Source organism: Nipponia nippon, unplaced genomic scaffold, assembly GCF_047370975.1.
Source record: "Nipponia nippon isolate SJK-2023a ecotype South Korea unplaced genomic scaffold, ASM4737097v1 scaffold_12, whole genome shotgun sequence".
Classification (NCBI taxonomy): domain Eukaryota; kingdom Metazoa; phylum Chordata; class Aves; order Pelecaniformes; family Threskiornithidae; genus Nipponia; species Nipponia nippon.
The window spans coordinates 19,468,457-19,483,717 of NW_028262313.1; the positions used below are offsets into that span (position 1 = coordinate 19,468,457).

The window sequence follows — 15,261 nt, forward strand, 5'->3', positions numbered from 1 at the left end:
TTTTACCGGTCTAAGTCTGCTCCTCACCTGTCCTGCTACCGGTCGGAGAGACGCCGCAGAACCTCGTGTGGAAGCTCTCGCAAACTCCCGCCAGAAGCGGCCGCAGCTGCACCTTGGCCGCCCCGGCGGCAGCTGTGAGGCGAGGCCGCGCCTCCTCCGCCCCTGCCGCCTTCCAGAACCTTCCGCCGCCTGCGGGGGCGGGGCGCAGGGCTCGCTGCCGCCGCTGGGCTGCGCTTCCCGCCTAAAGCCGCGCCGCGGTCCTGCCGCCTGCTGCCCGCGGGGGGAGCGGGACCCGTTCGTCCGCTGCCTTTTCTTCTGAGGCGGAATCTCAACGCGCGGAAGGGTGGCTGGGCCTCTCGCGGCCGGTGGCTCCTCGCCCCAGGGAAAGGTAAGGGGAGCGCGGCGGCAGCCGCGCGGCCCCGCGGTGTGAGGTGCAGGGCGCCGTGTCGCGCCGCAGGAGAGGTCGTGGGGGTGCTCCCGGGGGCTTTGTGTGGGTGCGGTTGGTCTGCAGTTTTCTGGTGATCTACCCGAAGTCTGTCAGTCAGCCCTTCACCAAGAGGGGCTCGTTTGCTCCCCTCCTCCCAGGGCTGTGTTATCAGTTATATCTGCCTGTATGTGGGACGTCCTTGTCCCCCCTAATCCGCATTCTTCCTTTTTAACGAACACGCGTGTGTCTAGACGCCATCGCTACTCCCGCCGTTTACAGGTAGGGCTCCGTGGGCCACTGCTGGGCGTTTGCATCCTCTCTGTTTTTGGCGGTGCCTCCTGTTGTCTTTGTCAGCTCAGGAAACCACGGAGAGTCTTGAGGATGAGGTCCTGGTAATCAGCTTTTACCTTTATTGTAGGAGACAGTAGGGTAGTTTTCACCTACTGGAGTAACCCTGTGTACGAAATGACGATATACTGATCTCTTACTTAGTGGGATTGCTTCTGTGCTACAGTTAAATTGCATGTTTGTTCAAACAGGAGCTAGTTTAGAGAGGGGAAGGGCCCTTCTCTCTGCAGTTCAGCATCCACAGTACACCAGTTGAAAACATAGCACTTTGTGAGAGGAAAAAGAAAAACAAACTGAGGATGCGTTTTTGTGATCACCGGCGTGTTGTGGAATTATTGCCATTTTCCTTGAATTTTAATTGAAAACTGAAATACTTGTAAGTTGTAACTCCTTTACAAAATCACTACGGTAATTACAGCTTTCTCAAGCTCAGGTGTCGTTTGTGGCTGATAGCAGTGTTTGAAAGGTTGACAAATAAAAAGATTAGATTGGTTGAAATGGGAGTTAGTAATTTTTAATTAGAATTTTTATTCTTCTTTTCCGAAACATTGCTTGGGTAATGAGTGAGTGTGGTTTTTCTTTCTTTCACATGTTCCCCACAATCAAAATGTCTAATTTAATGTCTTTTTCCATTCCTGCTGTGTGTCAAACATATAAATGATTCCTTTACTTTTTAAGTTGTGAAGTTATGTCACTGAAAATGCTATTATACTTCTAACTCTATACAAAATATGGAATTTTTTTTAATGGATGCCTGTCTATGTGTATCTTTCTTTACTGCATGTTTTGATACTGTTGAATTTGGTAGACCTTTTAAACAGGTGCCTGAAGGTAACTGTGTATGCTGGGCTTGTCTAAGTGAGAACTAGTGGCTCAGTGAAGTGTAATGATAAGGCTGAAGATCTTGGCCACTGAAGTTCCAGTCAGAGGGAAGAGAAGCTAAAAAGGGCTTACAGAGTAGTAAATAGGGCTTAACAGTTGAGTTTTTTCATGTTACTGGTGAATTTTACAAATCTGTGATCTTAGCTACTACTTTTTGATGGAGCTGATAATGAGCATTATTTAATGCTGAACAGGTGAGATTATTTAACATTAAGAGCAATAAGTATTGAGGGTGAAAGAAAATGTGTGATGATGGCAGATCAGGTGTATGTACCAAGTGGGAGAGCTCAGGTAATCATGAGGATTTCACTTATTCACTCTGTGTGTGTATCATAAATTGCATGTTAAATATGTAGTTAAAACAATTATTCAGAAGTCTTTACATGGAGTCCTCAATGTACAGGGTAACACGGCCATGAATTCATGGCTTCCAGAAGCTGTGAATATGAACTAAAATCCTGTCCAGGATGATGATGATCAAACTCCTATTAAACCCAAGGTATAATGTTCAGGCAGGACATTGTCCGTATGTTCTATTTTCTCAGCATGATTCATAAATAAATCACATTCTCATTAAGAATATTCATTCTTACTACTTTTCATTAGGGATCTTTGGTACTCTCCCACAAAATTGATCTACCTCCTGTTATTCTTATATTATGTTCTTCTGACTTCTCGTCTATTTATTTTAAACAAAGAAACTAGTTATATAAATTCAGCTTCACAAATGTATCACAAAATGCTCTTTCCCTTTGGTAATAATTGTACCAAATATCCAAGTTGAAAGAAGAAGAATACAATTGTTTCTGAGAATAGATCTTTCTCCTGCACATCTCTGTAGGATATAACTCATTAAAATGTTATGTTCCTTTTTGTTTTTCATCACTGTCCCCTTCATAGTAGCATGAACCCCTCTATGCATGTGAATTGTGTAACCTTCTTGCTCAATGCTGACTGCTTTGGCTTTGTACTTTAAGTGAATATTGTCAATACAGTCCATGTGGCATTGTATAAATCTTAAGAGATAGCGAAAAGAATGGTATTCATCTTAATATCGATTCTTGTGGCACTCTTGTACTTGCTGCACTCCTTCAAAACTATTCCCACTTGCAAGTCTCCTTTGATTTGAAATCTGCTCTTATTAATCTACTTCAGTAACTCAAATATTTTAAGGTAACTTTGTAGATTTGCTCTTTATATTGGGCTGCCTCTAAAGCTTTGCAAAAGTGTAGATAAACGATATTACTTCTCTTGCATCTTTCTTATGAATATCTTTTTTTTTCCCCTTAAGTCTCCAAAATGTCTTTGTTAGTTTCCCTTATTAATGACTGAAGCAATTGAATGATTTGAGGAAGGGCTATTGTATTCCAACGTCCTTACAGTGTGCTGTAAAAGTAGGGAAACCAAAGGGGAGGTATGGGGAAGAGCTTTGGTCGGGGAGTTGGACTTCAGCTGGGAAGTTTCTCCTGCTTCAGCAAGCTCAGAGGTTGGCTTGTGTGAAGACAGGGATTACCATGTTAACTGAACAGCAAGTGTCTGCAGCAAAGGCATCTGGTTGGGAACCACTGAATTTGAGTGCTCTTCTGTTGCTTGTTTTGACGCTTGTGCTGTGACTAGGGGTCTGTTAGTCACCTCCTTCTCTACTGAGAAGACACAAAAGTCAGCCACAGTCATTAATGAATATTGTGTGCTTTCCTTATATATACTATGTTGATTATCTGCACCCAGATACCCTCTTCACAGCCTTTCTTTGACAACTGCCCTGTTCTTGTCTTAGTGCAATAACTGTTTTAAAATGGTCATCATAGATTCATGCACCTTTTCTGCCTGAGGAGAGAGAAATGAATTGATTTGCATATCTAATGAAAATTTTAATGGGATACACACCTGTACTACTTCATCTTGTTCTCATTCATTGTTGCAGATGATTATTTAACAGAAAATACTGTAGAAAAGCCAATACTGGATATGTGTGCAAGCAATATAATGGCTAGTCAATGCCAGTTAGTACTTTATTATTTTAAAATAGGATGTCTGTTTAAAATTTCAGACTAACTCTGCTTCAGCAGTGGTTCTTTGGGCTAAATACTAGCTTCAGATATTATCAGTGGAGAATGAATCATGCTTTCCTTTTTCCCTTGGCACATGATAACGAGTGTGTTAAAGATCCTTTTCAGGTTAAATTATAATGCTTGGAATTTGTTTTCCCGTAGAGTTTTGTAATTTATTTTAATTTCTGATTGATCAAGTGTCTGTTCTTAAAAGTATGCTAAGAGTTTCCGTATGCTCCTTTTGAGCCCTACCAAAGGGCTCTAAGTTAAAATCTTCATAATGGAATCTGATACAGGCTTAAACTGAAACAGATGTTAGTGTGTGAGCCAGTAAAACAGGCAACAGTCACTGCTACATGTACGCTTTTTATTAAATAGTGCCCTAGAGGCTAGAGCATAGACTGGTTTGTGTCAGGGCCAAGGTTGCATTAATGGGCCCTAATTGCCCTGACCAGACTTACCTGGGGCCTCCTCTCACGCAGATCCCCTGCACAGTCTGCACGTTGGTCCACGGCCCGTGCCTGTGCTGCGTCACAGGTAAACCTGTATCCAGCTGTGTCTCCTGCTGTCCTGGCTTACTGTTTTTCCTGAGCGGACCTTGGAGCTGTGCTGTGGGTAGCTCCTCTCCAGTCTCATCTCTGGTTCTGTCTCCAGAAGGAAGGTTGAATTTGTGTCATAGCCTGCATTCCAGTCCTGTCTCTGGCTCTGCCTTCTACCTCCCTGGGTACACCTTGGACCTTGCCTTGTCTGGACCCGGTGGAAGCTGTCCCTCTCCCAGCCTGGCCTTGTTTGATCCTGTGGGACTGTGTCCCCTGTTTGGTGAGGCCACCCTTGCCTGTGCTGTGATCACCCTCAGTTCCTGGCTTCTCTCTGCTTTTGGAGCAGCCTGTCTTCTTGCTCTTCCCTGACAATTTATTTGTATCATCACGTTTGCAATCTCTTGCAAAGCTGTTCAAAACATTGTAAAGGTTCTGTCATCAAGCAAAAGCTCGTATTGCCCAGCTTGCACAAAGGATCTTGTGTAAAAAAGAAATCCACTTTCTATTTGAAGGAGAAACTTTTCCTGCCAGCAGAGTTCCCCGGTGACATCCAGATCAGCAATATTGCAGAGATTTAATGGGCAAAGCAAATGGAAGCTGATTAAGGAATGTTTCCTTTAAAGGTAATCTTACAAGCATAAGCAAAACTGACAGTTGCCATCTGTAATCTGAAACTTCTCTAGATTTCATTCAATTTCTCAAAACCTGTGAATTTAGTATAAAGAGAAAATCTCTGTGGTTCACATAACTTAATGTGTTTAGAGATGTGAAATGCCTAGACAAAAAAGCGAGATAGGAGAAGGGGAGAAAAAAATCAATCATAATGGTATTTCTGCATGCGAGACTACTAGTACCTGATAGAATACTCCAGCATCATGGGAACCGAATGTCTTGGCTACCCCTTGCAGACTGTATTTAGGATCCAGAATTTGCTTTTGAAGAAATTAGGGTGATGAGTGAGAATATTTCTTCTTAAATTCGATAAAAACAACTAAGCATTAGAACTGTAAAATCTGAGTATTTTTAGTGAAGGAACTATAATTATTTTAGAGTGGTTTTGATTGCTTAATATGGAATTAAATCAGTCTTAAGCTGTCTAAGAAACGGGAGTAATTTTGTAGAATAAGACCCCCAGAACTGCTTGGTATCTTAAGTGTTTTGCAGCATTTTTGTGTATTGGTGCTCTTGTATTTGGGTCTATTGCGCTCCTGTTGCTTCCTCCTGCTCCCTGCACTACTGTGGAGAGCAGTTCAGGGAACGTGCTCATCCTTGGGGGTGGGCGAGGAGAAGGTAGCAGTCTGGTAGTGCTGATGTGTCGAAAAAGGGATGTTTCTTGTGCTGTTTCTGAGGAGATACAAAATATCTGAAAATGGTATGACATGAGAAAAGAACATGCTTTTGAAAGCCCTGAAGGGACTGAATGTTTTGTAACAGTAAGTTGGTTTGTTAAAATCCACTGTTATGTCGAGGATGTGCAAGATGATAAAGCTTTTCTATAGAAGTATATGTTTTCATTCTGTTTTTATGGTAGAATACTTCTGTTCAAGTAGTTGGGTCTCTGCATAGGAAGAAACAGTGTCCAGTGTGAGAAAGGCAATGGAATTAAAACCTGAAAAAATAAAATGGAAATTAAGTATGTAATGAGTGAAAGACAGGTACGTGTAGATTTATATTCCTTTCTTGCCTTCATTTAAACTGCTAAATAAATGATGTTCAGTATTTCAGTAATGGAGGCATGATTTTATTCACTCAACATTTAATAAAACAATAATTCAATGCTGTATTGTGAGTTCACTTGCACAGAAGATGAGCTACAGGAAGAATCCTATGGTAAATGGACAGTCTGGCAATCCTTTGAGGTTTTTGTCATGTATGCATAGCTTCTGTAACACGCAACATCTTTTATGTTTCTGTATCACAAAGATAACTATGGGAGCTCTCTGCAGGTGTTCAGCAGTTAGGAAAAAGTTGGAAAAGATTAGGACCTAAACAAAGAGTGTTTAGCTGATTAGACTACAGTAGAATATTTTAGACAGCACACACAACAGGATGCTACTACAAAGACTGTAACAGTATCAAACTAAGTAACTTTAAAAGGAACAAGATGATTTAAATAATTTTTTTTTAATGCTCTCTGTTAGGGGTTTTTATAATGTATAACTGTGTGGTACCTCCAAGTACCAAGTAAATCTGCATAGCAGAATTTCTAGTGAACCTTGAAATATTTTTGGCTGTTTTCTTTTCAAACTTATTTTGCAATTACACAGAAGGTAAGTAGTATCTTTTATTGTATATTTCCAGCCTGTTTGTAGTGGTAACACTAAACTTTTTTTTTAAAGGAAGGCAGGGTGATTATAAACTGGTAGTCATGAAGCTTATATGCTTTTTAAAATTGGTCATAGAATGTAGTCCCCATAAGAATTTTTCAATGTTCTTCCTGTGAGATGCAAAAACCAAATGAGTGCTAAATACTTTTCATTGTGTTATGTAGCCTGAAATCCATTTCATTTCATTTATACTAGCACGTCTGCTCCGGGAAACAAAAAAAGAAAGATAGCAAGAAAACATTAGATCAATTTACATAAACATGGAGCTGTTACAGTTTGGGATCACTTAAGGCCCTACCAAAATAGTTTAGTTTGGGACTTGGTATGTTTTTAAGGCTTTGAATCAGATGTGTTTAGTTTTTAGGAGTATTCTGCTTCAGAACTTTCAATGTGGTTCAAAATCAAGCCATTTTCTTTGTGAAGAGAGCATCTGACAAATCAAACACCTGGACCAGATTTAAATGAGTGAACAGGTACTTCCTGTTAATCTGTTGAAATTTCAAGTAAAGATGGGTAGAATAGCAGTCTTAAATGTTATTTTATACTGGGTAGAACTGTAGTGTCTGACAAAATGGCAGACTTTTGCAAGAGGGAATATGGCTTGGTTTTGATGCTTCTGAGAACTTGCAAGTTCATGTGGCTGCAGCACTTGCTGCCCATCACATTATTTCCCTTGTATGCAGACAGCTCTAATGCCAGAGATGAAAATGAGTTTACATTTTCGTTACCTGTTGTACTGAATTTTTTGGACTTCTGCATGCCAGGGCTTAGCGATCCTGTTCATTTCCAAAGGCTTGTGACTGTGCCTGTTTCTTGTGTGATAGCATGAAAATGATTAAAAGATGCTCTCTGCACCACCTTCAGAGTCATGTTGAAGATTTTGGGAATCATTACAAAACTTACCATACTTGGAACCACCAGCTTTGTAGTAACACTGGTGGTGTTTTTATCAGTCATCCTGCTGACCTTCTGTATTTTCTTACGGAGTCAAATTTCTCATTAACAAATCTTGTGCCTTGTTATCTGACTCTCTGATGCCAAAGTCTATATTGTGTATGTCATTTTGTTGTACATTTTTGTCTGACCTGAGTGGAGTTTTCTACTCAGAGTTTTTGGTTAGTTCAGTAAGTTGGGCTGAAAATAATGTTTTCTTCAATACTGGCTGATTACTTAAGATACATTATGAAAATATTTCTTGGAATGCAGATTGGATGTCTCTTACTGTATTTCCTTTAATTGGTTTATGTACTTAAGAGAGCTCATTGAAAATCTGGCTAGATAACTTTGTCACTTCTGGATTGAAGAGCTTGTGAAATTTTTACCCTTTGACTCCAAAAGCATCTCTTCAGTGATTAGGTCCACGGTACAATTCTGATTCTTCGTGAGTTGGATACAGAAAATTGTGGCTCAAGTGCTAAATAAACTGTGTTACGTATTACATGTCAGAAACTAGAAGAAGGTAAAACTTTGGCAGACTAATTCCTACTAGATCAAATGGCTATGCCTTGTAATTCAATAAATAACTTGTTTTTTTGTAACGTTTTTATTTTTAATGAGAGTAGGATGTCTCTCTGGGCTATCATCTACTTAGTAGTGGATTGGTATGAACCAGAGGCAAGTAATACAAACTTTTCTCCCACTCTAGATATAACTATTATATGCATCTGTTCTTGTAATATAATGAAGTGATGGTGTAAACGTACTTAGCTTTTGCTTGGTTTATATATTAATTTCTTTCATTTGAAAGAAAGCAGTATACACTTGTGAAGAAAAAGGAAAATCAACATTAAATGCATGGTTTTATCTAATGGTCTGTATACAAAGTAGAGAATGGCAAATTGAACTAGTCAGGAACTGAAAAAAATAACTAAAGAACTATTAAGACTATCACAAATGATATCAAATTAGCAAGCCACAGTTGTATTAATTTATTAATGATAGTGGCACCCTGCTTAAAGTTGGTACCTGACAAAGTTGCTTGAAACCAGTGCCTCGATAAAATGCTGGAGAGACTCCTTGTGAACACTATACATGCATAACTCGGTTGTCCTAATACTCTGTTGTGCAGTTTGGCTCGATAACCATTGCCTGAGTGGTTTAGTGACATCAAAGATAAGAGCTTTGCACCTTCAGCACCTGGTAGAACTCAGACTGATATCTTGGCTAGCTTAAATATCTTGTTCTTCAGCTTTTCTTCCACCTTGCCCTGAAGCACAGAAACTGCATCCTCCAGTTTTTATGTACCAAGGTGTCAGCATGGCAACTGCAGATTGAACTAATTAGCAAAAGGTGCTACCTTTCTTCTCAATAGCAGCTATATAATATTTCCATCATACCAGTGAAATGTTAAAGGAACCTAAAGCTTTGGCTTTTGTGAGTATCTGAATTTTCTAACTGAAAAATGTCTTACTAATATATGTAGTATAATGATGAGTATGGTATTTTGCTTAGTGCCTTTTTATTGATGTAAACCATTTCTGCTTGGTATCTGGTAAAGATAACTGAATTAGTCTTGTCTAAATAAAAATGAATTGGTTAGTGCCGTAAGTAAAGGGAGAGCAGCACTTGAACCTTGCTTCAGAATTTACCAATGCCATACTATGAGAGCTAAAAGAGGTTTGTTTCTATGATGGTGTTTAACTTGCTGCTGAAAACTTATGTAGCTTTATGTTGAGCTGGATGCATGGGAATTTGCCATTCTATTAATGGCCTTAAATGGAACACATGGAACTTGAAACTGGTTAGCTGTTCCCACATGAGGATGGGAATATGAAAACTTGTTTTGTCTCGGTTATTGTGCTGCCTTTAATGCTTTAGTAAATCGGCTAACCAGTTTGCCATGTTTCTTCATCTGTAAAATGGAAAGGAATGCTTCCCTACACTGAGAATGAATTTGATGCTGTATGCAAAGTGTTCTGGTTACCTGTACTTTGTATTACATACTTCTACTCAAAGATTGTAAAGTGCTTTAAGTAAATCTGAACGCTCGTTTGCTTCATTTCAAATGGATTGTATATTCTCTTGTTGTAAATAGAATAACTTGCTTTAATTCACAGTTAACTGCTGACAGAAGCAGAATTGGATCTCTTTGAGGGGATCCTACCATCCTTCCGCTCAATACCTTGGTTACCTTTACAGGTATATCTTAATCTGGGGTTTTAGGGAGTCTGTGGGTGAAGTGTGATACGCTACTAGCATGCCTATTTAGTGGATCTCAGTTTGAAAAGTTGCAGTACTCCACAGCTGTTAACTGTGACGGAGCCAGACACAGAACACAGTGGGTCTTGACATAACAGCAGCTGTGAGTATATTCTTCCACTCCTTAACCTGTAATGGAGGTTACTGTGCTTAAATCTCAGTGCATTTGTTCAGTGTAAGCTTTTCAGAGCTGAAAAACTGGGCTATGTAAACCAGGGCATATTTTGGAAGGATTAAGAGGAACAGTTAGTTTTCTGTGGTTCTGCTGCTATAGATTATATGGTGGTACACACTATCCGTTTTTTTCAGGTAAAAGAAAGGAGGCAGTCATGCATTAGCCTGTCTTGGGCTGCGAGTCTGATGTTAGTTCTGTGTGTAAGCATAGCTGTTCAGCTATTTTTGTGTCACCTTATCTTTGACTAAGCTTGACCTGGGCTTGCACAGTAATTTTGGAAAGCCTTGGTAATGTAAGTAGCTGAAGTAGGTTTTTTTTTTTTGTAAAGAATAGAACAGAGAAGGAGTCTGGTTTTTATGGTTGTGATATTTGCTAAACAGTCTCGGAATACATAAATAAAACTATGTAGTGCATAACTGGAAACTTTTATTTTAGTTGAATGGATGTCTGGGATTGTTTCTGTACTGAATTATTCAACTTAGCATCCAGAATGGAAGTACAAGCTACTGCTTATGTAAAACTGAAATATAGCCCTCAAAAGAAACAAGAATCTGGGAAACTACTTCACTAGAAAGGGACTTATCGGTCCCTAAGTTTGTTTAATATCTTGAGATTTCTTTTTGCAATTTATTCTATCAAAAGTGCCAAAGGGTTACCCATTTCTTGTTGAATTATGTGCCTCTCCAGTACCGATAATTGAAATGCTGTAAACCTGAATGTTGACTTGCATAATGTTTGTATGTTTAGGGAATGGTGCAAAAGCAATGAAGAAATTAAAGATACATTTTCTTTCCTTACACAATTAAGAATCTTTGAAAACAAGAAGACCTCATACAACATTAGAATGATGGAAATAAAAAATATCATTGTCATTTTTCTAGAATGGACAATATGGATTTTTTTTTCTTTCTTTTCAGCCTTTTCAAGAGAACGTTCTGGTGTTTTGGTCAGATCATGGGAAAGACATCTTGCATTTGGGAGTGGGGAGGAGTAGGAAAAGGAAAACCTTAGTCTGAAAGCTGTTGACTTCCATGATCTTTGTCTCAAGCCTAAAGTTAAGTAAAACAACAGGAAATCTCACCTCCCTAAGTCTAATCAGAACATCAGAAAATTAAAGCGAGTGATTCTGGGCTCCGGTGTTCTCAAGATGTGACAGCTGTAAGGTAACAAGCGTGGTGGCTGGAGTTCCGAATAGCCTTGTCTGTTATTGGGCACGCCAGCCCCAGGTAACTGCAGTGTGCTGGACTGCTCCACGTGCTTGGCTGTCAAAAGAGGTAGTTCTTTCTTCTCATTTTCTGGTTTAGTAGATGTTTCGTTAGAGATCCCTGTGTTTACTGTGTGTCTGACTGTAAATTAGCAGACAACTAGTACAGACAACTTATTTAAAAAGTAAACACAGTTAAGAAAAATTGTGTAAACCCTTAAGAGAAACTTGGCATCTGTAAAGTTTCCTTACAGTGATGTCTACAGTAAGCTTGTCCTTCAATGTAGTCTTAACTGTAGTTATAAATTTTCTGTGTTAGTTGACCTGAGAGGCAACAGGCAGTCATGTGCCTCAGAGGAATCTACTGCGGAAGACGTCTAGCAATTTTACTTGAAAATAAAATCCAAGTAATGCAGTCAGGCTGTATGATTCATTCTCTGTATCTTACCTGTCAAAAATAAGACCCTTCTGGATAGCAGTACCAAGATTTGTAAAGTGAATGGAGATCTAAATCTAGAAGTTTTTGGCTCTTAAAAAGAGGAGTAATTCTGTCAAAACTTGTGAACTTACTTGGGCGCATATATATATGCATCCAGGAAATCCGTACATTACCTATCCTGCTATTATGATTTTAGTTACAATAATATGTAAGAATATAGGACTATTGGGGGAAAAATGCGGACTATGTTTTAGCTACTGTGTTTTCTTAGGTATTCTGCATTTCACTGAACTTTGGTCATTGTTGAAAAAGGATGCATCTTGTTTTTGAAGGACATAGTTCTGTGCAATCAAGATTACAATAACAAATGTCAGTTTTTAGCATGTTTTAAGTAGGATGCTGCAATGCCACATCTCTCAGTACTCAAGAAATGCACAGAAACCACTGCTGAGGTGGTGTACTAACGTGACAGCACAAAGGGTGAGGTTTCTGGAGTAATTCCCTGGAACAATTCAGCTGACTTGCTTACCTGCTTTGTAATGTCTTACCCTAGCATTGACATGAATCAAATTCAAAAGGAATAGTTAGATTTATTTTCAGGAGATTTTTTTTCCCCCCACTCTAAGAGTTCTTTTGTGATTTCTGGCACTGCAGGTGCCCAAGACAGCAGAGTTTTCCATTTTTTGAATTTCAGAGAAGGAGAAACAGTTAGTCCTTTGGTGTGGGGGAAAGTAATACCGAGCAGGGATCTGTGTGTTGAAACTGGTCCAGCTCTGGTGGTTTTGCTCTCTCTATTTGGCAGAAGATTAGTGTAATGCCTATGCAGTGATGCTATGAGGAATTTGCTGCATTATCTGGGCATGGGTGAAGAGAATTCAGTCCAATGACATGAGTTTGTTAGCGTTGCCAAAACATAAAGAAGAGCAAAAAAATCCCCCAGATATCTCTTGAGGGACAGTTTGTCCTGGAAGTGCTTCAATGCTGTGTTTGGGCACTTATCCCTTGTGTCTATTTGTCATTACTGTGCTTGATTCAGTGAGAAGACGATTCAAAGCACAGCGTTGTCTGTCACTTTTTCTCTCAAGTTAAGACAGTTTTCATTGTTTCCAAGTGAAACTTCTGTGATTTCTGACCTCCCTATTTTAACTGTCTTATTCTTCACGTCCTCAAGCAGAAAAGTGTGTCGCTTATGATCTCCTCTTTTGTATGTTGGATAAAGTTTATGCTTCAGAAGTGCTGTGCTTCCCTTTCTACTGATATTCCTGTTGGAACTTCTACTAGCTCGACTAGGCATTGAATCTGATCTTTGGAGGGTTTTTTTTATGAGGTATTAAGAACATCAGACACCTGCGTTTCAAGTCTGAATATATAATAATAAAATGAAATCATATATTGTATGCTTGTCTGGATGCTTTCTGATTCTTCTGTTAAGTCGGGCCCTCTTCTGCAGAGAGTTGGGTTTGTGAGCAGTGTGTTCCTTCGCTCTGAAGTAGCCAAAATACCAAGATATAGTCTTTTCCCCTAACATAGATTTGGTTGATTTTAAGATCTTACCTGGAGAGCAGCATCCCTTAGCTGGATGTGAAAGGCCACCAGTTAGACTTTGTGTATCAGTAACATGTAAAAAAAGAGAAAAAACCCCACTATTAAATTTTTGGTTATTTAAGTCAAGAAAGAAAACGCTTAGCTTTGCAGACTGATTTCCAACATATTTGAAGGAGGACTGAAGTGTTTGATGCTACAGCTTTGGACTTTTGTTTTGTTGTTACTACTTTTTGACCCTCATTTTTGTATGGACAATGTAAACTTCTAGTCAAGACTGTGCTCAAGATGATACTAACTCCAGTCATCAGGAGTGTGACTGGGTTCCTATAGGAAAGCAGCAGACAGAGAAGCTGTATTGGTCGCATGTTTTATATTCCATGCGATGAATGTGCATTTGAAAAGTGTCATGTTCATGTGTTTGATTTTTCCAGAGGGATTTCATGGCTTTATTCTCCCTTGCTTCTGTACACAGGGATGTGCAGAATATTCTCCAAATGAATTGTAGAATCATTAAGATTGGAAAAGACCTTTAAGATCATCAAGTCCAACCATTAACCCAGCACTGCCAAGTCCACCACTAAACCATGTCCCTAAGCACCACATCTACCCATCTTCTAAATACCTCCAGGGATGGGGACTCAACCCCTTCCCTGGGCAGCCTGTGCCAGTGCCTGACTACCCTTTTGGTAAAGAAATTTTTTCCTAATATCCAAAGTAAACCTCCCCTGGTGCAACTTGAGGCCATTTCCTCTCATCCTGTCACTTGTTACTTGGGAGAAGAAACTGACCCCCACCTTGTGACAACTGCCTTTCCCCTCAGCCTCCTCTTCTCCAGGCTAAACAACCTCAGTTCCCTCAGCCGCTCCTCACCAGACTTGTGCTCCAGACCCTTCCCCAGCTGCGTTGCCCTCCTCTGGACACACACTCCAGCACCTCCATGTCCTTCTTGGAGTGAGGGGCCCAAAACTGAACACAGTACTTGAGGTGCGGCCTCACCAGTGCCCAGTACAGGGGGACGATCGCTTCCCCACTGCTACTGGCTACACTGTTTCTGATACAAGCCTGGATGCCACTGGCCCTCTTGGCCACCTGGGCGCACTGCTGGCTCATATTCAGCTGGCTGTTGACCAACACCCCCAGGTCCTTTTCCACCAGGCAGCTCTCCAGCCACTCCTCCTCACACCTGTAGCATTGCATGGGGTTGTTGTGACCTAAGCACAGGACCCGGCCCTGAGCCTTGCTGAACCTCATACAGTTGGCCTCAGCCCATTGATGCAGCCTGTCCAGGTCCCTCTTTAGGGCCTTCCTACCCTCCAGCAGGTCGACACTCCCACCCAACTTGGTGTCATCTGCAAACTTACTGAGGGTGCACTCAATCCCCTCATCCAGATCATTGGTGAAGATATTGCACAGAACTGGCCCCAATACTGAGCCCTGGGGAACACTCCTTGTGACCATGCATCAGCTGGATTTAACTCCATTCACTACAACTCTCTGGACCCAGCCAGCCAGTTTTTTAACCAGCAAAGAGTACCCCCGTCCAAGCCATGAGCAGCTAGTTTCTCCAGGAGAATGCTGTGGGAAAATGGTTTAAAGTGGAGTATTTTTTGTCATCTGTCAGCTTGAAAGGTCACGGTTTAGGCGGTCATTCCTAAGCCCCTTGGATAATGTTTACAGTGCTCTCAAATGACTTAAAATGGACTAAATTGTTTTCAGCCGACAGTAGTAAAGGTCATGGAGGAAATCTGTTTAGTCAGCCTTGCTTTCTTCCTAAGTACACATAGTAAAAATGTGCCATAAACTGCAGCAAGAAAGAAGTTTTAACTTTAAAAGACACTGCAGGCTAAGGGAATGGAATGTAGCTCTTGTGGATATAAATTGCTTGGCAGAGAATTTGCTAAGCAGGGGTTGTTATGGCAAACTTTTGTCCAATTGCTGCTAGCTTCTACCTTTTCCTTTTGTTGTCCCCTTTCACGTTACAGTTCATTACTTGGAGAATTTGTGGATTTAGGGGCATTTTCTAATCTCAGTGTGGGTGCTCATAACTCCTAGACACTCTAATGAGAGGCAGGCATGCTCTTAAGGAGGTGGGATGGGGGGGGGTGGAGGAGACAAAAAAAAGACTG

The 15,261-nt window shown here is 40.5% G+C and overlaps 1 long non-coding RNA gene across 1 annotated transcript in view; it reads left to right on the forward strand.

The window, feature by feature from the left end:
• The first annotated feature begins 285 nt into the window (after positions 1 to 285).
• Positions 286 to 15,261, forward strand: part of LOC148056737 (uncharacterized) — a 288,773-nt gene continuing 273,797 nt past the window's right edge. Inside the window, exon 1 of the long non-coding RNA XR_015702657.1 lies at positions 286 to 388. This is a non-coding gene — a long non-coding RNA (uncharacterized LOC148056737). The remainder of the gene's footprint in view (positions 389 to 15,261) is intronic.